This window comes from Leopardus geoffroyi, chromosome B3, assembly GCF_018350155.1.
Source record: "Leopardus geoffroyi isolate Oge1 chromosome B3, O.geoffroyi_Oge1_pat1.0, whole genome shotgun sequence".
In the NCBI taxonomy this organism is placed as follows: Eukaryota; Metazoa; Chordata; class Mammalia; order Carnivora; family Felidae; genus Leopardus; species Leopardus geoffroyi.
The window spans coordinates 143216185-143243926 of record NC_059337.1 but is presented as its reverse complement, the minus strand read 5'-3'; the positions used below and the strand labels follow the sequence as shown (position 1 = coordinate 143243926).

The 27742-nt window shown below is 37.4% G+C and overlaps 1 long non-coding RNA gene and 9 other non-coding genes across 24 annotated transcripts in view; all 10 read right to left on the bottom strand.

Annotated features, from left to right (window-relative positions):
* LOC123584324 overlaps nucleotides 1–27742 on the bottom strand; it is a 91896-nt gene that overhangs the window by 27125 nt on the left and 37029 nt on the right. For 13 of the 15 annotated variants that reach the window (XR_006705329.1, XR_006705326.1, XR_006705325.1 and 10 more), the window contains 6 exons: nucleotides 14680–14762; nucleotides 6052–6274; nucleotides 3925–3964; nucleotides 2502–2575; nucleotides 1567–1628; nucleotides 303–374 (listed from right to left, as the gene is read on the bottom strand). This is a non-coding gene — a long non-coding RNA (uncharacterized LOC123584324). The remainder of the gene's footprint in view (nucleotides 1–302; nucleotides 375–1566; nucleotides 1629–2501; nucleotides 2576–3924; nucleotides 3965–6051; nucleotides 6275–14679; nucleotides 14763–27742) is intronic. The other 2 variants (XR_006705327.1, XR_006705322.1) reach the window with 2 other exon arrangements.
* LOC123584662 lies at nucleotides 1117–1190 on the bottom strand. Its single transcript, XR_006705613.1, has one exon. It is a non-coding gene; the product is annotated as a small nucleolar RNA SNORD113/SNORD114 family (small nucleolar RNA).
* On the bottom strand, nucleotides 2127–2201 carry LOC123584635. The gene has a single exon (XR_006705589.1). It is a non-coding gene; the product is annotated as a small nucleolar RNA SNORD113/SNORD114 family (small nucleolar RNA).
* LOC123584656 lies at nucleotides 3062–3136 on the bottom strand. The gene has a single exon (XR_006705608.1). It is a non-coding gene; the product is annotated as a small nucleolar RNA SNORD113/SNORD114 family (small nucleolar RNA).
* LOC123584676 lies at nucleotides 5226–5298 on the bottom strand. Its single transcript, XR_006705625.1, has one exon. It is a non-coding gene; the product is annotated as a small nucleolar RNA SNORD113/SNORD114 family (small nucleolar RNA).
* Nucleotides 7425–7498, bottom strand: LOC123584672. Its single transcript, XR_006705622.1, has one exon. It is a non-coding gene; the product is annotated as a small nucleolar RNA SNORD113/SNORD114 family (small nucleolar RNA).
* LOC123584681 lies at nucleotides 9757–9832 on the bottom strand. The gene has a single exon (XR_006705630.1). It is a non-coding gene; the product is annotated as a small nucleolar RNA SNORD113/SNORD114 family (small nucleolar RNA).
* Nucleotides 12751–12825, bottom strand: LOC123584674. Its single transcript, XR_006705623.1, has one exon. It is a non-coding gene; the product is annotated as a small nucleolar RNA SNORD113/SNORD114 family (small nucleolar RNA).
* Nucleotides 16239–16313, bottom strand: LOC123584679. Its single transcript, XR_006705628.1, has one exon. It is a non-coding gene; the product is annotated as a small nucleolar RNA SNORD113/SNORD114 family (small nucleolar RNA).
* LOC123584677 lies at nucleotides 24249–24320 on the bottom strand. Its single transcript, XR_006705626.1, has one exon. It is a non-coding gene; the product is annotated as a small nucleolar RNA SNORD113/SNORD114 family (small nucleolar RNA).

Genomic DNA, 27742 nt, shown 5'->3' with positions numbered 1-27742 from the left:
TTCTACATTTATCAGTGATTATCAATAAATCAATAACTATAAAATATCTATGAATCAAAAACACTTGAAAATAAGACCCCCAAGTATCCCTAACATCTGTCCATAGAATCACTGCCACCTCCTTGAATATATATTTTATCAATCATCTACCATGTTGCAAACACTGGTTAATCAATATAATGTCTCATGTCAATTTCATATTTATCATGGGGCTGGCCTTTTTTATATATTTAAATATTTTTAATATTACAGTCAACATGCTAAACAAATCAGCAAAAATAAGATAAGAACTTTGTACTCACACTGGTCTCTATCTCCTACATATAGAGCCTGTAACCATGGCAGATGGCTTTCATCACCTTGGTGTGCCCACTCTGAGAAGTACAAAGCAGACAGAACAGAAAAACAAACCAAAAAAAAAAACCAAAAAAAAACTGAGACACAATCTCTCCACCTCTCTATGCAATCCTTGCATTTAACCTCTTATTTAGTGAGTAATTTAGGTATTAATTATTTGGTGGTAATATGTATTAATATTTCTCTTAAGAAAGTGAATATCGGGGGTGCCTGGGTGGCTCAGTCAGTTGGGCGGCCGACTTCGGCTCAGGTCATGATCTCACACTCGTGAGTTCAAGCTCTGCGTGGGCTCTGACGGCTCAGAGCCTGGATCCTGCTTCGGATTCTGTGTCTCCCTGTCTCTCTGCCCCTCCCCCACTCAGACTGTCTCTCTCTCTCTCTCTCTCTCTCTCTGTCTCTCAAAAATAAATAAACATTAAAAAAAAAAAAAAAAGCGAACATCGAATTTGCCACTGAGCCAGAACAGGAACAATGATGGTTACTTGTACTTCCTGTATAATCATTAGCCAAAGAAGTAACACCTTTGAACCATGTCTTCTTAAGCAGCTCAGTGTTTTCAACATATGTTAATAGATTCTCTTACTTCATGACACATTTTCATAATTCGCCAATGTTTTACTTACTCATATTTATTTCTATTTGTTTATTGGCCAGTTATAATTTTAATATAGCCAATAATACTAACAGAACCAGAATCTGTGTGCACAGAGGCCAAGAACATGATCCTTGTATATTCTTAACCTCTGCCTATAGGATCAGTTGGACCTCAGAGTTCCAGACACGTATCATTCATCATGCGTGATTCATACGGCACCAGCCTCATCATCGATCCAAGCTTGGGCCTCTTTTTCTTCATTGCCATCAATATTTATTAACTAATTTACCAATTCCCTGGTGATAATAAAACAGATACCTATGAATTAAAAAAATAAATAAAAAGAACTAAATGTCCCTTCCATCCGCCCTATACAATCAAATGTCCTTCCATCCGCCTATACAATCACTTACCACATCAGTATATTTCTTATATTAATTATTTTCAATGTGTCATACATGGTTTATCAACACATTGTCTCATATAATAGCATATATATATACCCAATATCATTGGGCCTCAGTTGGCTTTCTCTGCTCGTACAAAATACATCTTATTAAGGCACTTTTTAAAAAGTAACCATTCAAACTAAAACCCCTGTAACCATTACTCACATTAGTGTCTGTGTTCCTGACAATGGAGGCAACCACAGAGAATCAGCTTAACTGCATCCATTCTGAGGAGTACAAAGCAGGAGAAATGATTTTAAAAATTGAGACAGTCTCTCCATTCAGCCTTGCTTTCACACTTCATTCACTCATTCATTGGATTATTATTTTTTCATAATATTTACACATTCTCCCCTTAACAAAATGAACAACCTCACCCATGAGACTGGTCTGTAACAACAAAAGTGACCGTGATTAATCAGTGCCTGTATGATCCCTGCACAGAGATAACACAGTTGGTCCATTAATTCTTAATGGACTTCCGTGATTTCAATTCATATTAATAGTATTTCTTGCCTCACCACATTTTTTTTTTGGAGTTTAACAATGCTTCTTCTTTTTACATTTACTGATTTATATATTTCTTTATGGTTCTATCATTGATCCATTTATAAATATGAAATCAAAACTATGTACATGTAGGAAAAGAACGAAATCCTGTGTACTCCTTACATCTGTCCACGGAATTATTTCCAACAGGAGGAACACACTATATTTCTTATTGGTTGGACCTCAGAGTTTCAGACACGTAATATTCATCATCCGCGATTCATACGCCACCAGTGGTCATCATTGGTCCAGAACTGGCCCTCTTCTTCTCCACTCGTTTCCACATTTGCTTATTGATTAATTCCTCATTTCATTAATAATTAAGTAAGTAACTCTGAATCGCAAAACCTTAAGAATAGTAGTCTTAAGTATCTGTAATATCTACCTACAGGATCATTTACCACATTGATGATATCTCTCATTAATCATTCTGAATTTTGCCATCGTCAACACACTGCTCATGGCAATGCCGTATTTACACTAGTCCATGGTTGGCCTTCTTGGACCTTTAAAAACCTCTCAGACCAAGACCAAGATTTGACGATACTCACACTGGTCCCTATGCTCCTAGGCAACAAACAGCTCATGACCATGGAGATGCTTCAACTGGCCTGGCACATCCATTCTGAGAGTACAAAAACAGATGATAAAAAAAGACTGAAATATTCTCTCCATCCATTATCCTTATATGCCTCCTTGCATTTAACTTGTCATTTAGATATGTATTAAACTGTGATGCTTTTTTTCTTGAGATAACAAACAACGCTGAACAAGGCCCTGACCAAACAAGAAAACGGGCTATTATTTGCACCGTACATATATTAACCTTAGCCAAAGAGATAATACCTTTAGGACGTTTATTTCTTAATGGAATTCAGTGTTTACAATATATAAATGTTATTTCTGACGTTGCCATATATTTTCATAACTGGACAAGGCTTCACTTTCTTGCTTTATTTATAGACTTGTTTGATTCTTTTTGTTGATCCCTTCACAATAATAGAATCAAATTCCATGAACACACAAACTAAGAACAAGAACCTTAAATATTCTTAACATCTGTCCATTGGATCATTTCCAATAGAAGGTATAGACCAGATTTTGGATCGTGCTGGACCTCAGAGTTCCAGTTACATAGTATCCATCATCCAGGACTCATACTCCACCAATCATCATCATGGGTCCAGGATTGGCCTTCACTATGTTGTCATATGTACATGTCTAAATGATTAATTCATCAATTCCCTAATAATAATAAAATGCCTAAAGGTCATGTAAACTTGAGACAAGATCCTTGGATATCTCTAACATTTCTGTATAGAATTACATCCCCCCTTGGGGCGCCTGGGTGGCGCAGTCGGTTAGGCGTCCGACTTCAGCCAGGTCACGATCTCGCGGTCCGTGAGTTCGAGCCCCGCGTCAGGCTCTGGGCTGATGGCTCAGAGCCTGGAGCCTGTTTCCGATTCTGTGTCTCCCTCTCTCTCTGCCCCTCCCCCGTTCATGCTCTGTCTCACTCTGTCGCAAAAAAAATAAATAAACGTTGAAAAAAAAAAATTTAAAAAAAAAAAAAAAAAAAAGAATTACATCCCCCCGACCTCCCTGATATATATCTTTCACTAGTTGTCCACAATGTTTCCTGTATAGATTAATATGATACTTCATATTAACCCCATTTTACTATTTCACTGTGACCAAACTATGCCTCTGTAAATAAAGGGAGTTTTAAATCAACTGTGACTCAAAATTCAAATTGAATAATACGTTTCCCATTCATTAATTGAATAATTAACTGTGAAAATGAATAAAATCGTTTTGCTTTCTTCTCCTTAATTGACCACAGATGTGCTGAACTGGCCCACACATGACCTTCATTCATTTTATTAGTATATGTAGCCATTTATTCCCTCTCAATAACGGAGTTAACACCCATGACAAACCACCAAGCCAAAAGCAATTACCTTGACTGTTACTTACATGTTTCTATACTCCATAATTGATTCATCGTTCATCCATTCTGTAGAGTATAAAGCAAATATGAAAATAAAAAGGTTCAATTATGTAGATGATAGGTGGACCGATAGATATAGAACAGTCTAGATTCCAATATTTTAATTGCGTTCAAGTCAACAATAAATGATTAGAAATAAACCTTAGTGCTCATTATGTATTAAAACTCTGAATAGCATATTTATTGCTGGATTGATTCAAGCATTAAATTTAACTGATATAATGAATGCCTTGGAAACCAACACCAGTTAAAAATAATAAGAACCACGACAACCACTCCTATCTGTTTATACGCCCCCTACTCAGCCAGGCAAGGGCTATATCTTTCTTCTAAACGAATCTTGCTTGGAAAGAACTATTATTAACCTGAATCCTAGATTCAGGCACATTCTCAGCAATTGCCCACGCTCGTCCCACCTTTCTATAGGTATGTATTAACATAGTCACATATGGAGTCACTTATCTTGTGCTGTTTTAAAGAAATTGCACCAAGCCACAAAAAGAAAGTCAATCTAAGCATATTCACCATTCCCAAGGTAGGAAGGAAAGGAGGAAGGAAGCTCCTCCTTCCAGAACACATGCTCCTCCATGCTTTGTCTTCTTTCAAATAATTGATTAATATATTTACTTGTTCTTTTATTCATTTTTAATAATATCATTAATATTTGTGAATCCACAGAAACAAGACAATATTAATGCCTGTCCATATGCTCCTTAGGCACAGAGAAAAGATCAGATGATTTTTTTCCTGTTTTTTTTTTTTTTTAATTAAAAACATAGTGAAGATCGTTGGATTAATTGTAACTGGCCATGTGACACATTCTCAACAAAAGTCCATGTGTAAGCCCTCTTTCCATTATGTAGTTATTTAATTGATAATTAATTTTAAGTAAATGTTTTGCTCTTCTTTTAGTAAAACAAAAAAACAACAACCCAACCCCGCAAAACAACATGGGTTCTTACATCCATTTATCTAAATTCTCTTTACCCAAAAGGGTCAGCTTTAATCCATTTATTTCACTGGAACGCAGTGCTTCAGAAATGTATTAACATTGATTTTTATATTGTATATATCACATTACATACTCTCATATTTGCACCAGAAATAACCCATTTTGTCTTTATTCATGTATTTGTTTCTTGATTTATTCATGCATTGGTTTACTGAAAATACAATACTTAAAAGCCCAAGAGCAAACTCCTGAGTATTTTTAACTCTTGGAATAAACTCATTTCCCATAGAGACCAAAGAGAGGAATCTTCTTGCAATGGACCTCAGAGTTATAGGGTTTAATCAAAATCCTTGATTTCAGACACCCCAGGGTACTCATCATTGATCCATTTTTTTCTTCATTTATACCTTTGTTTATGGATCCATTCATTGATCCATCAACACTGATTCATCAACAGTAATAAAATCAATGTCCATGACTTTAAAAAAAAAAAACAAGAACAAGATCCTTGGATATGACCAAGGTCTATTTACAGACTCTTTTCCCATAAACTAAAAATATCCTTAGTAGTGGCCCTCAGTGAGGTATGAATGGATCAATTAACATCCTTGCGTCCTATTCCAACCGTCTGCCATCTTTCTGTGTACTCCTTCACCAAGGAGCTAGCCAATAGCACTTTGCATCAGAATACGAATGTGCTATATTGCATTCTCTAATATGGTCACTATAAGCCACATGTAGCTACTGAGTACTTGAAATGGGGCTAGTGCAACTGAAGAGCTGAATTTAAAATTCACTGGACTTTAATTATTTTAGATTTAAATAGCCACCTGTGGCTAGGGACAACCACGTTCAACAGTGCAGTCTTAGATTTTAGTACTGGATACAAGTTGAAGCCAGATGCAGTGCACAAATAAGATGGATTATTAATCTACTTTGAAAATGAATAAAACGTCTTCTGTCTCATTTTTAACCCCAATTGTACTGAATCAGATTAATCATAATCTTTGCTTCATAGCACATTCATATCACTGATTTCTCTATGACTTCATTTAAATAATTCAGTGAACACTAATGAAAAATTCACCCCAATTGACAAGATCTTTTGCCTCTTCTTTACTTTAGTCATTAGGTTCCTTACCCAGAAAGATAACAGCCAAGATCTTCATCAGTAGAGACTGGTTAAATCAGCCATGGTCTCCATTCTGGAGTCAAGTGTCAATATTCGAAAGAATGAACAGTCCAGATTTAGATTGATTTAAAGGACAACAGTTGTGTGGTACAAAATTACTCAGGAAGCTGATTCACTTCTCACTGTCATCACTGATCCAAGAACATCACTCCTTTTTAATTTGCTGATTTAACTATAAATTTTAAATAATACAATGAACACTGTTGAGTTCATCACATAAAAATAAAAACTATTGCACATATCTGTCTACACACCCCTTATCCATATAGGCAAGAGCCTAGACAATCTTTTTTTGAAGAACTCAATTTGTGTAGAAATAGATGACATTAAATTTGTGACTCATGGCATATTGTCACCAAGATCTATGCTTTCACCCTACTCATATGTTAATTCAATTGTTCATTGTTTTATTTATTCATTTATGGAATGCCTTGTGGAATAGTTGATCATACATTCAAGTATACTAACACACACACCTATACACACACACACACACACACACACACACAAACAAAATGGTAAATCCATGAACGACCCAGAATAGAAATGCTCTTCACGTACAAGTGCCTACATGCCCATAACCAAGTTAGGAAGAGAGGATCAGAAGTATAGATAAGGATTATTTTTGCTTCTTACTGGGGCACATTTTGCCCCCTTTTAAAAACTGTGATTAGCATTTAATCTACTCAAATGTAACAATTCATCAATATCTGGAAATTAACTAATATTAAACAGGAAACCTGAATAGCATTGTTTTGTCTCCACATGTCTACTACATTGGCCACAGAACTTTAAACATGAGATCTTTTTCCTTGTTTTTAATAAAACTCAATGAACAGAGGTACATTAATAATAACTCTGTTCATAAGGCACATTCTAATATGAACTATGCTCATTCTTTTTCCAATTAAACATTTAATGAATTATTTATGTATGCCATTTTTCCTTTTCTAAATACAAACAACCAACCAGCAGGCAACCACCTATATCAAACAAAGATGCTGAATCTTACATGCATCTGTCTACCCACTCCTTCCAAAAAAGGGGGCAACAGCCCTTACAAATAGATTTCACTGGAATTCAATGCCTCAGAAACGTGTACTAATCCCAGTTTCATTACCTACTCTCATAATTGGCCTATACCCAGGTTTATTTATATTTACTCATTTATATATTTCTTCATGTAGTCACTCATGACTTACTTACAAGAATTCAAGCTATTCCCATAAAGTGCGTATACCCATGATCAAGGTATTTGAACATTCAGAAATTCTGCTCTAAGCTCATTTCCATAGAGGAAAACATGAGGCCACTTTTAAATAATGGACCTCAGAGTCACAGATGGCTTTAATCAAAGTTTTTGATTCAGACACCCTCCAATCTCATCATTGGTCCAGACTTGGCACTCTTTTTCTTCATTCATTTCTATCTTCATTTTCCCAGGAATTACCAACTCCTGGAACAAGATAGTTGACAGTACTATGATCGGTCTCTAGACATCTTCTAGACAGAGCTTTTAGCCTAGATCTTAGTGTGAACCTTGCTTTGTATCAATACCATCATTAAAAATGTCCCAGGATTGGGCCATGTTTTAATTTGTCCAATTTTAAGCGCAGTGTAATTAACAACAAAAAACCACAATGGTTTTTCTAGAACACACACAATATGCTCCACCTTCTGAGAGCTTCCTTCTTCTAAACAGTTAATATAGCCTGGATCTCTCTCAAAATGGAAACACTTAAATCAACTGTGTTTAGAAACAATAAGGAATAGCAAACAGTTCCCAAAATGAAGTACATGCCTTCCCTCTTTAAAAACAAAAAATGCATCTCAGTTGTGCTGGAATGGGTTACTTCTACTCCTTGGCCCAGAACACATTCCCACCATTGGTCCTTACTTGGTGTTCTCAGATTTTATTTTCATGTATATAGCCTTTTGTTCTATTCAACTACCTTAGTGACCACACATGAACAAACCATACAAACCAAGCACAAACTTTGATTGTTATTTGCCCCTTATCCACAGAAGTAACAGTCAAGAGCTTCTTCATTGGACAATGGCTGAATCCAATGTGGAGTATTTGTTCAGGAGGATAAGATAGATTTTTTTAAAGAATAAAAAGTATAAATTTAGATTTTTAAATAGAAATTAGTTCTGCATTAGTAGATGACTCATAAATATTGGTTTGTGCCACATTTTCATCAATACAACAGGATCATCCTTTGCCCCTACTGACTTATTCAATTTTTAGTAGGAATTAATACACTGAAGACCTTTTATAATCTTCTGCCCAACACTAAAAGAACTATAACTATTATGGATATCTGTCTATATAACCTACCAAATAGTAAAAAGTCAACAGAGTCATTCAGTGAGAAAACGTTAGCAAAATGGGTTGAATTTAAATTCTTCTTTCATGAAACGATCTGACCAATGAGCCGTACTGTACTTTAATTCTTGTGTTTTTCGATTAATCTATGTACTCACTTTTTACATAACTCTAAGGATAATTTAATTAGATCCTCTTTTTTTCCCTACAAAAAACACAAAGTGGTAGAGCCATCAACTACCCAAAACTAAATACTACTACGTATAACTTTCTATCTCAGCACTGTCTGCACTGGTAGAACTTGCTGCAGTGATGGAAACGTTCTCTATTAGCACTACTCAGTGTGGTAGCCACTGGCCACATAGGGCTTGAAATGTGACTAGCGTTGCTGAGGAACTGAGTTTTTTTTTTTCATTAATTTGGATTTAAGTGTTGACAGCAAGATGTACTTTAGAGAGTGGGTTTATATGATCCTTCCCCAAAGAAGGAGGGGCCTGTGGACTTGAAGAGGGTAGAACAGAGTTAGTCACGCTCCTTTATACATTATATATGCTCCTCACTGACCTATGATTTATGTTCTTTTAGATAACAGATGGTGATATAAAATCATTCTTTTACTCACTAATAATAATAGCACCGATAATGGTGAGCCCTAAGGATACTTCCCAAGAAGGCTGAGTGATACTAACTGTATCCATTGGCTTTTCACTCACAGAAATCATCAACAAAACACATTTACTTTTTTTTAAATAAAAATCAATGAACACAATTACTATATTCACCTTCTTGGTGTTCATGCTTAGACCTTTTCTAAGTTTCAACAGTTATTGAATAATGTCTTTTATTTTTTATTATTGATTGTATTAAATTATTGCTTATTAAAACTAATTTTACACTAATGGGTTTATCATGATTTGCTCTATTACAGTTGAATACATGTCTTATATTACGTATTGCTGATTGCTACGTAATCATATGAGTTTTTGTCCCTTTTTAAAATGAGATAGGCCACCAACTCACTGCCACTTCAGAACAACAACACTGATGTTCACAAATATCTATCTATACATTCCCAAAGGAGGAGCAGCCTCATACCATTTTAACTCAAAATTCCAAAAAGTTATATTAACAGTAATCCTTGGTTCATTAGCTCCTCTCATAATTAAATAAGGTACAACCCATCTCTTTACTTATACTTTACTCATTCATGCATCGATTAACTTATAATAATACAATCCCTATTTGTGAACGACAACAAAAAAAATCAAGAACACGATTCTTGACTATTTCCAACTTCCTCTATAAGCACATTTCCCATAGATGCAATGGACCTCAGAGTTACAGACTGGGTTTAATCAAAAATTTTATTCAGATGCCCCACGCACACTCATCATTGATCCAGACTTGGTATTCTGTGCCTTCACTTAATATATTGTTCTTGACTTATTCCTTGACTCATTAATAATATGGTCAACGAGCAAGAGTTAGGAAAATAAGACCAACATCCTTGAAGAGATGAAGTCCATGAAAGTTTACTTCCTACAGAGCTACAAGACTAGTTCTCCTTGTGCCATGCACCGCAGCATTGCCAATATGAATCAATCCATTTCTTGGCATTATCCTAATTCCATTAGTCATTGGTCCCTGCTTGGGGCTCTTTCATTTAACATCCATACTTCAAAGATGGTACAGTGAACTGCCATTCTGTACCACAACTAAGGAAAAGGCAACATTTTCCATTTTCCTATGGTTCCCCGCCCTTGCCGGGGTCACAGTCTATAATAATATCAACCAGTGGAGAAGTGTTTGAATCCACCGTGGAACAAAAATGAAATGGAATATTAAAATGTTTTGAAAATTGCTAACCTGCCTTTCATCCTTTGTGCTAATGAATTCAGTAATGGCTGGAATGGATTAATCGTAATTCTGAATTCATAAACACATTTTAGTCTTCGGTCAATGCAAGATCACCTTTGAATTGTCCATGTATATGGCCACTTACTCTTTCCAAACATCTCAATGAATACCCATGACTAAGCCCCGCAAGCAATACATGAACATTGATTATTGCTTACACTTATCTCTTCTGTCTTTCCCAAAGAGGTAAAAGGCAAGATCTTCACCATGAGATAATAATCAAATCTGGTAGAGTGTGTTCATTCTGAGGAGTAAAAAGCAAACTTTAAAAAGAATCAGTCTACATTTAGCTATCCTAAATGATCAAAAATCAAGTAACCATAAACCTGAGTTTGCATACTTTCCTAAACATTGGAAAGACAGAGCTCTACTTAATATTTACTAATTTGTGGAATTTTTTTTATTTTAAATAATACAATGACCACCACTGAACCTAGCAGTAAACAGAAAAAAAATTATCAGGAATATCTCTCTGTACTTGCCACCCATGTAGGTAAGAGCCAAGATCATCTTTTTTGTTGAAATTTATAAATAATCCAGTGAAGAAATGGGCAGAACACATGAGCAGACACTTCTCTAAAGAAGACACCCAGATGGCCAACAGGCACATGAAAAGATGCTCAATGTCACTCCTCATCAGGGAAATACAAATCAAAACCACACTCAGGTATCACCTCACGCCAGTCAGAGTGGCCAAAATGAACAAATCAGGAGACCATAGATGCTGGAGAGGATGTGGAGAAATGGGAACCCTCTTGCACGGTTGGTGGGAATGCAAACTGGTGCAGCCGCTCTGGAAAACAGTGTGGAGGTTCCTCAAAAAATTGAAAATAGATCTACCTTATGACCCAGCAATAGCACTGCTAGGAATTTACCCAAGGGATACAGGGGTACTGAGGCATAGGGGCACTTGTACCCCAATGTTTATAGCAGCACTTTCAACAATAGCCAAATTATGGAAAGAGCCTACATGTCCAACAACTGATGAGTGGATAAAGAAGATGTGGTTTATGTACACAATGGAATACTACTTGGCAATGAGAAAGAATGAAATATGGCCTTTGTCGCAACGTGGATGGAACTGGAGAGTGTTATGCTAAGTGAAATAAGTCATACAGAGAAAGACAGATACCATATGTTTTCACTCTTATGTGGATCCTGAGAAACTTAACAGAAGACCATGGGGGATGGGAAAGGAAAAAAAAAAAGTTAGAGAGGGAGGGAGCCAAACCATAAGAGACTCTTAAAAACTGAGAATAAACTGAGGGTTGATGGGGGTGGGGGGGGCGGGTAGGAGGGAGGGGAAAGTGGGTGATGGGCGTTGAGGAGGGCACCTGTTGGGATGAGCACTGGGTGTTGTATGGAAACCAATTTGACAATAAATTGCATATTTAAAAACTTTATTCCAGAAAAAAAAAGAAAGAAATTTATTTGTGCAGCACTGGATACCTGGGAGATTCCATTCAGGGCACAATCTCACCAGTGATCCAAATCTGACCCTACTTAACATATTTATTAATTCACTCACTAATTATTCTATTTAATTACTCACGGGATAGTAAGATTCATTTTTCTAAAAGAATCCCCAAAATTAAACAACCACCAAAACAGAAGCAAAATGCTCACTATTTACAAATGTCTACATGCACCAGCAGAAAGGCCTAGAACTCTTTTCCTTCCTATGGATATGAGTTGGGTAAAACATGACACATCATGACCTTTAAATTCAACTGCATGCTTTCCTTTAGTGTATTGTTGGCTGACTTAAAAAAACACTGAGATCTAAATGCATATGCATTTGTTCACTTATAATTATACTTCAGTATGTGTCAGCCCACCCACACTGGAGAAGTACCTTGAATAATATTTACATTTGTCCTTATGTCATTACCCGGAAGAATACCGAACTGATTCTTTAGTGTTTGTTTGCTTACACAAAACGGCCTAAGGAGACTGCATTAATCACGAGTGTGGCCGTATGAAACAGTATCACCATGCTCTCTGTCTCAATTAGATAGTTTATTCAATCGACTATTTGTGTAAATGTATTTTCCTCTCCTTAATAGAATGATCAGTTGGCAATGTGCCTCAACACAGAACAAACCATTGACTCTTAGGCACAGTTGACCATATGCCCCTCACCAAAGTGATAAAAGCCTTAACTGCTAATTTATTAGGGCTAAGAATCTCAAAATTGTTGTAATAATGATCCCTGTTTCATTGTGTGCCCTAAAAGTAGTGCATGCATATCCTTCTTATTCTTTATTCATTGATGTATTTCTTTATTCATGGGCTAATTGTATTATAATAATGCAATTCATACCCCAAACCACAAAAGCCCACGAATGAGATGCTGAAGGCTTTTATTTCCCACGAAGAGAATAATAAGGTGTTCCTTTGTAATGGACCTCAGAGTTGCAGATGGGTTTAATCAAAATTCTTGTTTCAGAAACCCCATGACATTCATCACTGGTCCATGCTAGGAAAATTTTTTTGTTTATGGATTCATTTTCTGATTCACAAATAATAATAACACAATCACAAAATCCCAAAAACAAGATCCTTGAATTTTAGGCTTTTCTCCTGCAGAGCTAATAAACGTAAAGAAAGAAATAATATGAAACTGCTCTGAAAACAGATTAAATAATATTATATTTTCTTCTAAAATTACCTCTGCGGTGCTGATTTAGATTACACATAATTTTGGGTTTATAATAAATTCCCATCATTGATCCATACTTGGGAGTGTTTTATTTATTTGTGTGTGTGTGGTGCACAATTATTTGCTTCGAAACTCTTCAGGTGACATCCGTGAACAACCCATCCAAACAAAGAATGTAAACTAAGGGACTTACTTAAATTATTCTTCATGCTTCTGGTTCACTACAATAACTCCTTACTAAATGACTGAGTCAGCTATGCTATTGTTCACTCTGGGTAAGAAAAAGCAGACTAAGGCTACATTCAAAAAAATGTTTCATGGCTGTTCATCAGGCAGAGCTAGATACCAATAAACTTTGGCTCCAGCATCCTATTCTTTATTAAACCCGTATGGAATTCTTACTTACAAATAATACAATAAACACGATCAAGTCCAACACCTAGCCCAAGATTAAGAGCTATAACGATTACAAACCTCCACCTGTATCAACGCCTATTAAAGAGACGGTTATCTCATAGATTATTGACTGATGCAAACACTTCCCCTTCTCTTAGCTTAAAAACTCCCCAGCAAACTACAGACACTCAAGACACTGGGTCTTAACTGCAGATACTAGTATGTTCCATATAAAAGAGGATTACCGAGTGAGCCTTTCCGTTTTCCTTCAGAATTGTATCGATATTAACAGCGTTTGCTGCACTCTGCTAATTGTTCCATGAGGAGGCTTTTAGCGTCTCATGTATTCATTTCTTTCTTTACTCATGCATTGATTCACTTGAAATAACATAATCCGTAGCCATGAACCACAAAAGCCTGGGGCAAGCTTATTGAATTTTCCTAACTTCCACTATTAGCTAATTTCTACACAGAAGATTGACTGGGTCTTTTCCTGTAACGGACCTCAAAGCTACACAGAGGACATCATCAAAGGTGTTGATTCCGGTAACTCCACCGATACCCATCATTGATCTGGGCACAGCTTTCGAGTTCTTCGTTCATTTATGCCTTCTTGCAAGGATTCATTCATAGATTCATGAATCCGAATTATACACTCAATACCCTTTAATGACACAAAACTGAGAACAAAAGCCTTACATACAACCGAGATCTGCTCACCGCCCCCATTCATGGAAAGCGAACGGTCACTCGCTTTTCATAGTGAACCTCTGTTTTGCACACAGGGATTAATCAGGACGCTCCCTTCATATCAGTCCCTTACTTAGGGACTGGTGACCACCTTCTCCTTTCTCCCTTGACTTGCCCATACAGTAAAGCTAGTGTCATCAACACCCACAGACCTGTCATCTTAACCCACAACTGACAAAACTGACATCTGCCATTTTTCGGGGTGCTCCAGCCTCAGAGAGTTAACAGCTAAGATCTTCCCCAGTGAAGGTATGTTTTAGGCAAATGGGACAAGAGCATGAGTTGAGAAGGCAGACTGCTTTGAGAATATGTGAGATGCCCCCCATCGCTTTAGCAACGGCTCTTAGTTGGGATGAATCAAAGTAATCATAAATTTTAGTTTGTGACACATTCTAGACTTGGGGCTCATGACTGGCATGCCTGAATTTCCTACATTGTTTATTTATTTTATTGAAATAATTTAGTGGGCTCCCATAAATAAACCCCATGTAAGCCTTAAACGCAAACACTGATATTTACTTACCTCGGTCTTTATGTTTCTCAGTCCCAGAATTCACAGTCATGTCTTCACGATCATAGAACGATTAAATCAGCTGTGTGTTCATTCTATGAACAAAGGAAAAAGGGGGGAGGGAAGCCAATTTGTAAAAACAATGAAGACAGAGTGCGCTTTTTTAAATTGAAATGTGCCAAGAGGAACCGCTAATCAGAAGCCCTATTTCATATCACATTCTTACCAATTTCTCAAGGGTGGTACTCTTACTGAGTTAAGTTTCTACTAGTTGATAGGAATACTACTGAATTCATCACTCAACAAAAATAACAACTATTAACAATCAGAGACATCTGACTTTCCTCGCTACCTACATAGGGAAAGCCACGATCATCTTTTTATTGGACTTGGCTGTGTAGAATTTAACATATTTGCTTCCTGGCACAATCTCCCAGTCCTCCACTGCATGCACTTATGGAGATTCATGGATTCACTCACTCGCTGGTTTATTTTATTATTCAGGGAATAACAATACCATTTTTCTAACGGAAACTCAGAATGGTCAAACACCAGCCCGGAACCAAATTACCACAACTTGGAAAGGTCCAGATGCACCTTGCAAAAAATGGAAGAGCCCAAAATTGTGCCTAGAATATTTGTCATTGGCAAACTAAGATGAATCGGTATCCTCGTATTAAAACACGCATTCCTGATTGGTCCATAGTCGGCTGACTTTTAAAAAATAGACGGAGACAGAAAATTACACCTTCTTGCTCTCACACAAAATCACGGGTATCTGTGATCAGATCCACTGGACAAGAAGACTGAGCCAAATTTAGGTCACAGTCACCACTGTCAATAACATACTTGCTTCTTTTCTATTGTTTTAATGAAAATCAGTTTAAAAAAGAGTAATGATGAGTGTTGCCATATAAATCATTCTCATCGCTGGCCTCTGCTTGGCTCTCAATTGTGTGGTTATTATAGACTCAGTGTGTTGCCATTTCCTTAATAAAAGAATCCCTCCGCAACCCTTGAGCAACCAGCAAACATTGTTGAGTATTATGTACAAGTGACCATATACTCCTTTCATGACCATTTCTTGGAAGTCGGAGTTTCAAATTTTCATATGACTACTCCATGTTGCATAACTTCCCTTAATAAGCGTATAAATTGTCCCCTTTTTTTCATTCATTGATACATTTTATTTATTTGTGAATCGATTCTATAAAAAAAAAAAATACAATCCAGGGCGCCTGGGTGGCTCTGTCGGTTAATCATCCAACTTCAGCTCACGTCATGATCTCACGGTTTGTGGGTTTGAGCCCTGCGTCGGGCTCTGTGCTGACAGCTCGGAGCCTGGAAGCTGCTTAGGATTCTGTGTCTCCCTCTCTCTCTGCCCCTCCCCACTTGCACTCTGTTTCTCTCTCTCTCTCTCTCTCTCTCTCTCTCTCTCAAAAGTAAATAAATGTTAAGAAAAATTTTTTTTTAATAATAATAATAATAAAATACAATCCATCTCCAAGAACCACAAAAGGTAACATGTGCTCCTTTCCCGCAGAGGGGAAATAGCTACGTGTCTCTTTGTAATGGACCTCAGAGTTGCATATGGGTTTAATCAAAACTCCTGTTTCAGATACCCCATGGTACTCATCATTGGTCCAGGCACGTTTTTCTTCCTTTATATCTTCATTGATTGGTTGATTGATTCATCCAGGAATACAACACTATCATAAAGTTCCAGGATAAGATCTTCGCATTAATGGCTCTTTCCCCATAAAGCAAATAGACTAAATCTCCTTTTACAGTGGACCTCAGAGAATACGTGTCGTCAGTTAATATCCATGCTTCGTACCAAATCCACATTCACCATTGGTCCTTCTGTGGCTTTCTTCTATTTAATTGAGCAGCAGGCAGTTGTTTATTAGAGTGAAAGATCAGAAAGGAAGAACAGTATGAAAGCTGTCTTTCAGAGAGGGGACACTTGAAAGCGAATGCCCCTAATTTCCCCATGAAGATGGCTCAGTGAAAAGTGATGACACCACACCATCTTTATTCACATCTCAAAACAAAGCATTCTACTTGCTTACAGGTTGCAACGCAAAACACTTGTCAGCCGGGACTATCCCAATACGGAAATGGTTAAGTCCTCTGGGGAGGGAAATAAACTGCAATATTAAATACTTCTGAAAAGGAATGAAATGACGGCTTTTTTAATCACTTCATTGGTGCCAAATTAGATTAAACATGGTTTTTGATTCATGACATATTCCCATCACCGGCCCATATTTGGAGATTTTTATTACTTTTATAGACATCGATTCTTTTGCTATACCACTAAACACTCATCAACCAAAGCATCCCAACCAAGGATGGGAACTGTGAGTGTTACTTACACTTGTCTCTACATCTGTCTAGCTCTACATACAGAGCTAACTGCCAATATTTTGTTTCTTAGAAAATGAATACATCTGCTGTCTCATGGTCATTCTGTGAAGGAAAAAGTACAATTAATCTAGATTTTTAACGCATGTGACTTAGGTGGAACTAGAATAAACTTGGGCACTTCTTCATTAGTCTAGCATTTTCCTTTCACTTTTAAATAATGTATTAGCCACTGTCAACTACACGACACAGGAATAAGCATATCGAAAGGCTCTTTCTATCGTAATAGTTTTAAGAGAATACAAGATGACTTTAATGGATGCTGCCTTTGCGGAACTGGTTACGTTTAAACCTTTATTTTACATTCTGTGGGATGACTCATGCCTGATCCCATTTTATATGCTCACTGATTTATTCACTTAATCATTTATTTACTTATTTATGGGATGATTTAACCATACACTCGTTATATAAAGAAAGTCAAAATGGTAAACCAGAACAGAAATTAATCCAGAACAGAAATACTATTCAATGCAAGGATATACATGTCCCTTACCAAAGATGGGAGTAGAACAGGAATTTTTTTTTCTTTCTACAAACATCAGTAGCGAAAACCCAAATCAATCATTGTTATTGTCTCATAAAACATGCTCCTCATTGATCTGTGCTGTCTCTTATTTTAAATAATTAAGATAGGATTTTATTCACTTACGCAGTTATAACGACACATCAAAATTTGTGAATGCAAAGACTTAGAAACAAATCCTGAGTGATACTAACATCCATCTCTCTGCTTGGTAGTCACAGAAATAATTGAGAAGATCATTTTGAGTTTTAATAAAATTTAGTGAACACAATCAGATCAATCCTAATGCTTCTCATATGACACACTGTCGACGTGTCCATAACTGCTTCTTATTTAATGAGATATATACTTAATTGATTATCCACTTATGTTAATCTTTCCTGTTTCCTAAAAGACAAACAAACGAAAATGACAGCCAGAGCAGTGCTTGGAGGGAAATTTATAACATTGAATGCATATGTCACAAATGAAGACCTAAGTGTGTGTTGATGGATGCATGGATAAAGAAACTATGGAATATAAGTACAATGGAATATTATTCAGCCTTTGAAAGGGAGATCCTGTCATTTGCAACAAAAACGAGCACCTCAAAGGCGTTACGCTAGGTGAAATAAGCCAGAAAAAGAAAGAAAACTGTTGCGTGATTTTACTTATATGAGGAATCTAAAAAAGTTGAATTCACAGAAGCCGAAAGCAGACTGGCAGTTACCAGGAGTGGGGAGGGGGAGGAAAGGGAGATGCTGGTCAAGGGTACAAAGTTGCTATTAGGTAAGATGAAAAAGTTCTAGAGATTTAATGTACTGCATCATGACTATAGCTGATAACATCGTATGGTGTACTGGAAAATCTGCTGAGAGAGTAGATTTCAGGTGCTTTTATCGCGAAAATAAAAAAGTAAAAAAAAGAATAACTATGTGAGGAGATGCATGTGTTAGCTTGACGGTAGTAACTATTTCACTATGTACATGTATATCAATATCAAAACATCATATTGTCCAACTCAAATATACATTATTTCTTTTTTTTTATTTTAGTGAGAGAGAGCATGCAAGTGGAGGAGAGGGGCAAAGGGAGGGAAGAGAAAGAGAAAGAGAGAGAGGGAGAGAGAGAGAGAGAGAGAGAGAGAGAATCTGAAGCAGTCTCCATGCTCAGCACAGAGCCCAATGTAGAGCTCGATCCCACAACCCTGGGATCATGACCTGAACCGAAATCCAGAGTCAGATGCTCAACCTACTGAGCTCCCCAGACACCCCTACAACTTTTATTTAAAGAAAAGAAGAAAGACTTAAAATCAGCAATCTAAGTTTCTACTTAAAAAAAAAAAAACTAGAAAAAGGACAAATCGAATACAAAGAAAAAGAAAAGAAACAACAATAATTAGAGCAGAAATAGGAAATAGGAATAGGAAATAAGAAATTAACAGAGAAAATCAATGAATCAAAAAAATTGTTCTTTGAAGAGACCAATAAAATTAATAAGCCTCTAGCCACACCAAAAGGAAAGAGAAAGAAAGAAAGAAAGAAAGAAAGAAAGAAAGAAAGAAAGAGGGAGGGAGGAAGGAAGGAAGGAAGGAAAGAGAGAGAGAGAAAGAAAACAAAAGTGAGCGTAAGAGAAAGAGAGGGGACACAACTGAGCAGGGAGAAGGGCAGTCCTTCTTCCCAGGTGACCAGCAAGCACAAGATAGAGAACATGGTGACAAGCACCTACTATTTAAAAGATGTTTGGGGCAGAAATCACTAACTTTTTGTGGGCTTAACTCTAAGTGGTTTTTCCCAGACACTCTAATGGTGTCTGGGAAAAGTAAAGCAGGAACTTAGGGCAAACATCCTAAAGTCAAGTTCTTATCTAAACCAAACTCTGAGGCTCCTGGGTGACTCGGTCGGTTAAGCGTCTTAACTCTTGATTTCAACTCAGGTCATGATCTCACGGTGCATGAGTTAAAGCCCCGCATCGGGCTCTGCGCTGACCATCCAGAGCCTGCTTGGGATTCTCTCTCTCTGTCTCTCTCTCTCTCTCTCTCTCTCTCTGCCCCTCCCTCCCCGCAAATGCTCAAACTCTGAGTGTGAGCAGGATTATCATACTGTAAAATGCCAAGCGGCAACTCAGAAAAACAAAAGAGTTTTTTCCCTCAAAAGATGTTTTTTTCATCTCATCACATCAATAGATGAGAAAAAGCACATTTGACAAACTATGACACGCATTCATGATTTAAAAGAAACCTCTCAGCAAACTAGGAATAGAAAGTAATTTCCTCAACTTGACAAACAATAACTACAAATAACCTACAGCTAACATACTTGATGGTAAGAAATCCGAAGGCTTCCCACTGCGATGTAAAGCAAAGGTGTTCCCTCTCAACACTACTTTACAACATTGTACTGGAAGTTGTAACTTGCAGTACAAGAATAAGAATACAGAAATAAGAGATATACTCTATAAGAATAAGAGTAAGAGAAATAAATAAAAGGTATATTATTAGTGAAGGAAGAAATGAAACTGTTTGTTGACAGATTACACGCTCATCAATGTAGAAAATATATATATATAAGTCTATTATTTTCTTAGATACCAGCAAAGAATAAGCGGGATTTGAAATTAAAAATATAATACGATGCACAGGGAGAAAGTGGGTGCTGGGCACTGAGGAGGGCACCTGTTGGGATGAGCACTGGGTGTTGTATGGAAACCAATTTGACAATAAAAAATAAAAATAAATAAGTAAAAATTAATAAAATAAAAAATTTAATAAAATAAAAAATAAATAAAAATTAAATAAAAAAATACAATACTATTTACAATAGTACCAATAAAATTAAATATGCAGTTATAAACCCAACAAAACATATGAAGGAAAACAGCAAAACTCTGATGAAAGTAATCAAAGAGTAACTAAATAAATGGACAGGTATTCCATGTTCATGGATAGGAAGATTCAGTATGCTTGAGATGTCAGTTCTTTCCAATGCAATTTATAGATTCAAAACAATCCCAATCTAAAACAATAAAACTCCTAAAAGTTAACAGGAGAAAATCTAGATGACCTCAGGTTTGGTGATGACTTTTCACCAAAGACACAATACAGGAAAGAAATAATTGATGAGCTTGACTTCGATAAAATTAAGAGTTTCTGTTCTGCAAATAAACTGTCAAGATAACAAAATACAAACCGCAGACAGAGAAAAAATATTTCTAAAAGATATATCTGATAAATGACTTTTATCCAAAACACACAAAGAACCCTTAAAAAAAAAAGAGGGGCGCCTCGGAAAAGAGAGGCTCAGTCAGTTAAGCAGCCAACTTTGGCTCAGGTCATGATCTCGCGGTCCGTGAGTTCGAGCCCACGTCGGGCTCTGTGCTGACAGCTCAGAGCCTGGAGCCTGCTTCGGATTCTGTGTGTGTGTCTCTCCCCCTCTGCCCCTACCCCACTTGCTCTCTATCCATCTCTCAAAAAAAATGAATGTTAAAAAAATTAAAAAAAAAAAAAAAAGAAACAACCTGATTTAAAAATGAGTCAAAGAATGGGAATGCAAGCTGGTGCAGCCACTCTGGAAAACAGTATGGAGATTCCTCAAAAAAATAAAAATAAAACTACCCTATGACCCAGAAATTGCACTACTAGGCATTTATCCAAGGGATACAGGTGTGCTGTTTCGAAGGGACACACGCACCCCCATGTTTATAGCCGCCCTATCGACAATAGCCAAAGTCTGGAAAGAGCCCAAATGTCCACCTATGGATGAAGGGATAAAGAAGATGTGGTATGTGTATACATATATATACACCATGGAGTATTACTCGGCAATCAAAAAGAATGAAATCTGGCCATTTGCAACTATGTGGATGGAACTGGAGGGTATTATGCCAAGTGAAATGAGTCAGTCAGAGAAAGACAAAACTCGTATGACTTCACTCATATGAGGACTTTAAGAGACAAAACCGATGAACATAAGGGAAGGGAAACAAAAATAATATAAAAACAGGAAGGGGGCCAAAACAGAAGAGACTCATAAATATGGAGAACAAACTTAGGGTTACAGGAGGAGTTGTGGGAGGAGGGATGGGCTAAATGGCTAAGGGGCATTAAGGAATCTACTCCTGAAATCACCGTTTCACTGTATGCTAACTAATTTGGATGTAAATTTTAAAAAAACAAAAAACAAAAACTTAAAAGAAGAAAACAAAAAGATACAAGATTCCAGTTATAACTATTAGGGTTACGGTGTACAATTCAAGGACTATACCTAATGCTGTTGTGTAATATGTAGGGAAGTTGTTAAGACTAAATGCTAAGAATTCTCTTCATAAGAACAAATTTCTTTTCCTTTCCTTTTTTTAATAGTATTTCTATGAGAAAACGATTGTTAGCTAAACCTACTATAATCATTTCACAATGTATGTTAATTAAGCCATCAAAAAAAAAAGAAAAAAAATGAGTCAAAGAATGTAACAAACACCTCACTAAAGAAGATACATATGAAAAGATTCTCCACATCGTATGTCATCAGGGAAATGCAAATTAAAACAACAATGAGATACCACTACCTACCTATTACAATAGGTGTCTGGCAGTTTCTTTCAAAACGAGACATGTTCTTACCACGTGATCCAGCAGTCACACTCCTTGGTATCTACCCAAAGGGGCTGAAAACTAATATCTGCACAAAAACCTGCACATGAATGTTTACAGCAGCCTTATTCATAATTGCCCAAATTTGGAACCACCCAAAATGGCCTCCCGTAGGTAATGGATAAATAAACTGCTATAATCTTCTGATAGAAGATTATCCAGTGCTAAAAAGAAATGAGAAAGGAAAAGACACAGAGGAATCTTAAGAGTATATTCTAAAGTGAGAGAAGACAATATGAAAAGGCTACATAGTAGTGATTCTAATCACACGACATTCTGGAAAAGGCAAAACTATGGAGACAGTAGAAAGATCAGAGGTTGCCAGGGGTTAGAGAGGACAGAGGGGTGAACAGGCAGAGCCCAGGAGATTTTTAGTGAAATAGTCTGTGTGATACCTTCATGTTGGATACATGTCATTGCACATTCGTCCAAAGCCACTGAAATTACAACCAAGAGTGAATTCTAGTCAAACTATGGACTTTGGGTGATAATGATGCATCAGTGTAGGTTCATCAATTGTAACAAATGTACCACCGTGGTGGGGGATGTCAGTTGATAGTGGGAAGGTTATGCACGTGCGGGGGTTTGGGGATTATGGGAAATCTCTGTATGCTCCATCCAATTTTGTCGTGAACCTAAAACTGCTCTAAAAAATAGTCTTTTAAACCCAGCAGTAGCACTGCTAGGAATTTACCCAAGGGATACAGGAGTACTGATGCATAGGGGCACTTGTACCCCAATGTTTATAGCAGCACTCTCAACAATAGCCAAATTGTGGAAAGAGCCTAAATGTCCATCAACTGATGATTGGACAAAGAAATTGTGGTTTATATACACAATGGAGTACTACATGGCAATGAGAAAGAATGAAATATGGCCCTTTGGAGCCACATGGATGGAACTGGAGAGTGTGATACTAAGTGAAATAAGCCATACAGAGAAAGACAGATACCATATGGTTTCACTCTTATGTGGATCCTGAGAAACTTAACAGAAACCCATGGGGGAGGGGAAGGAAAAAAAAAAAAAAAGAGGTTGGAGTGGGAGAGAGCCAAAGCATAAGAGACTCTTAAAAACTGAGAACAAACTGAGGGTTGATGGGGGGTGGGAGGGAGGGGAGGGTGGGTGATGGGTATTGAGGAGGGCACCTGTTGGGATGAGCACTGGGTGTTGTACGGAAACCAATCTGACAATAGATTTCATATATTGAAAAAAAAATAGTCTTTTAAAAAAGGAGGCAACACGCGTTCGTGTGTGTGTGCGCGCACACACGAACGCACACACACACACACACGACTAAAACAAAAACAAAAACTCTGCTACCAGAGGACATTGGCCAATGTCCGGAGACATTTTTGATTGCCACAACTGGGAGGGAGGGGTTAATACTGACGTCTAGCACAGCCCATGAGGTTACTCCACATTCTACTACATACGGGACCGCCTTCCCAACAATGAATTATCCAGCCCAAAACGTCAGTCATGAAGGGCTGAGAAAATTCTGCTGCACCCTCTTCAAAATAACTGGTTGAGACATGAATGCAATATACATTCACTCACAATATCATCAATAGCTACGAACATGCAAACTGGATTAGAAACTTGTATGGAATTAACAGCTGTTCATATGCTCATTACTCCCAGATATAACCAACCAGATCCTATTTTCTTGCAAACAGCACCTTGAAGGCAACGCAGAACAACACAAGGCTGCTTTCCGGTACTTATCTCTCCATGTTCCTGACCCACATACGTATCAGATTTAATCAATTTATGTTGGAACTGAGTGCTTCAGAAAATATTAATAATAATATTATACATTCTCATAATTAAGCCACATGCGGCTCTCCTTGTCTTTATTTATAAATTTATTTATTCGTTTATCAACTCACTTCTACCAACACAATCCAGACCTATGAATCTTCATAACCTAAGAGCAAAATCCCGAATATTACTAACCTCTACTGTAAGCTGATTTACCATATAGGCATTAACTAGGTCTCTGACCTCAGAGTTACAGGGTTTAATCAAAATCATTGATTCAGACACCCCAGGATACTCATCATTGGTCCAAACTTGGCAACATTGCCTCCATTCATTAATACCTTTGTTTATTGATTCCCTCATTCAGTCACTAATAATAACAAAGGCAAGGACATGAATTTTGACTACAACCTACTACAGTCTCTAGGCTCCTTACCCACAAAGGTAAAAACTAAAATTCTCATTACTGTCGACTAATTCAATCGGCTATAGCATTTTGTTCTGTAGATATTAAAATACACTTTTTGTAAAGAACGAACCAGCATAGACACCTTTTTTTAATGGGCTGGAGTCATGAGGTGCTCGATTAATCATAAACTTTAGTTGCTATCACATTCTCATTATTGACTCAAAAAGGACACTATTTTTTATTTACTGACTTACTTACTGTCCATCTGTATACTCCCTAACCACATGATTCGCAGCCTCATTATTCTTTTTTAAGGTTCCGTATTCACACATGGCTAAGAGTATCCCATGAAGCATTGGTCTAAGATTTACCCTGCTTTATACATTCACTGATCCACTCATGTTGTTCTCTTAGTTAATTACTCAAAGCATAATTTGATCATCTACTCATTTTTTTTAAAAGAAAAAGAGTAAAACCCACCAGTACTCCAGAACTGAAATACCATGTCATGCCATTGCTGATATCCACTTGTCCAAAGTGGGATTAAGTCTAGATTTCTCCCTCTTCATCTAAAATGGTTTAGTCATTATACTGTTTCATGACACCTATTCCTCTGCCTTCTTTTAAATAACTGACCAAACTGGGGTGCCTGGGTGGCTCAGTCGGTTGAGCGTCCGACTTCAGCTCAGGTCATGATCTCGCAGCTCGTGAGTTCGAGCCCCGCGTCGGGCTGTGTGCTGACAGCCCAGAGCCTGGAGCCTGTTTCAGATTCTGTGTCTCCCTCTTCTCTCTGTCCCAACCCACTCACATTCTGTCTCTGTCCCTCTCAAAAATAAATAAACATTAAAAAAATTTTTTTAATAAAAAAATAAAAAATAAGTAAATAACTGACCAACATATGAACTCATTTGTTCATTGACTTTTAACGATGCATTCAAAGTGAATGCAAGCAAAGACGCTGGATAAGAACATTGACTATGGCACAAAAACAGACACATAGACCAATGGAATAGAATAGAAACCCCAGAACTAGACCCACAAACGTATGGCCAACTCATCTTTGACAAAGCAGGAAAGAACATCCAATGGAAAAAAGACAGCCTCTTTAACAAATGGTGCTGGGAGAACTGGACAGCAACATGCAGAAGGTTGAAACTAGACCGCTTTCTCACACCATTCACAAAAATAAACTCAAAATGGATAAAGGACCTGAATGTGAGACAGGAAACCATCAAAACCTTAGAGGAGAAAGCAGGAAAAGACCTCTCTGACCTCAGCCGTAGCAATCTCTTACTCGACACATCCCCAAAGGCAAGGGAATTAAAAGCAAAAGTGAATTACTGGGACCTTATGAAGATAAAAAGCTTCTGCACAGCAAAGGAAACAACCAACAAAACTAAAAGGCAACCAACAGAATGGGAAAAGATATTTGCAAATGACATATCAGACAAAGGGTTAGTATCCAAAATCTATAAAGAGCTCACCAAACTCCACACCCGAAAAACAAATAACCCAGTGAAGAAATGGGCAGAAAACATGAATAGACACTTCTGTAAAGAAGACATCCGGATGGCCAACAGGCACATGAAAAGAGGCTCAACGTCGCTCCTCATCAGGGAAATACAAATCAAAACCACACTCAGGTATCACCTCATGCCAGTCAGAGTGGCCAAAATGAACAAATCAGGAGACTCTAGATGCTGGAGAGGATGTGGAGAAACGGGAACCCTCTTGCACTGTTGGTGGGAATGCAAATTGGTGCAGCCGCTCTGGAAAGCAGTGTGGAGGTTCCTCAGAAAATTAAAAATAGACCTACCCTATGACCCAGCAATAGCACTGCTAGGAATTTATCCAAGGGATACAGGAGTACTGATGCATAGGGGCACTTGTACCCCAATGTTCATAGCAGCACTCTCAACAATAGCCAAATTATGGAAAGAGCCTAAATGTCCATCAACTGATGAATGGATAAAGAAATTGTGGTTTATATACACAATGGAATACTACGTGGCAATGAGAAAAAATGAAATATGGCCTTTTGTAGCAACGTGGATGTAACTGGAGAGTGTGATGCTAAGTGAAATAAGCCATACAGAGAAAGACAGATACCAAATGGTTTCACTCTTATGTGGATCCTGAGAAACTTAACAGGAACCCATGGGGGAGGGGGAGGAAAAAAGAAAAAAAAAAAAAGAGGTTAGAGTGGGAGAGAGTGCCAAAGCATAAGAGACTGTTAAAAACTGAGAACAAACTGAGGGTTGATGGGGGGTGGGAGGGAGGAGAGGGTGGGTGATGGGTATTGAGGAGGGCACCTTTTGGGATGAGCACTGGGTGTTGTATGGAAACCAATTTGACAATAAATTTCATATATTAAAAAAAAAAAAAAAAGAACATTGACTAATACTAGTATCTGTCCCTACGTCACTGTCCACAGATATAACCTGTTAGAGTCTTCTTTATTTTTTTAAATAATACTATATTCTCAGTATTAGTCCTTGCTTGGCTTTCTTTCCATTAGGCACTTATGTAAGCAATTGTTGGTGATGTCGAGGATTTGCTCCTTTTCTTTTTTTTTTTTTTTTTTAAATATTTATTTATTTTTGAGACAGAGACAGAGCATGAACAGGGGAGGGGCAGAGAAAGAGGGAGACACAAAATCTGAAGCAGCTCCAGGCTCCGAGCTGTCAGCACAGAGCCCGACGTGGGACTCGAACTCACGAACTGTGAGATCATGACCTGAGCTGAAGTCGGATGCTTAACGGACTGAGCCACCCAGGTGCCCCGGATTTGCTCCTTTTCTAAATAGAACCAACAACCAGCTAGCTACCACCAATCTGAAACAACAGGGACTCTCATGGAATAGGATATCTATCCTTTAAGGACAAATGTAAGATAGACTTGATCGATTCCGATTACGAAATTCAGTGTCTGGGGAAATAATATAACGATACATTTCACAGACATTAAGAACTCGAAGCTCAGGAACCGGATCTTAACTCGTCCTAACTTGGGCTGGAAGCCCCTCTCTCACGGAAGAAATAGCTAGATTTCTTTTTCTCAGTGGACCTCAAAGGTACAGAGTTTAATTAAAATCTTTGATTCATACATCTCAGAATCCTCCTCATTAATCTACACCGAACATCTTGTTCTTCCTTTATTTACACATTCCTTGTTCCTTCATTCATGGACTCACTCATAACAATATAATCTATTCTCATGAATCAAAAAGCCCAAAAACGACATCCTTGAATATCACTAAGAACCGGCTCTACACCCATTTCCCACAGTGCTAATAAACAAGGGTATTCTTTGCAATATATAC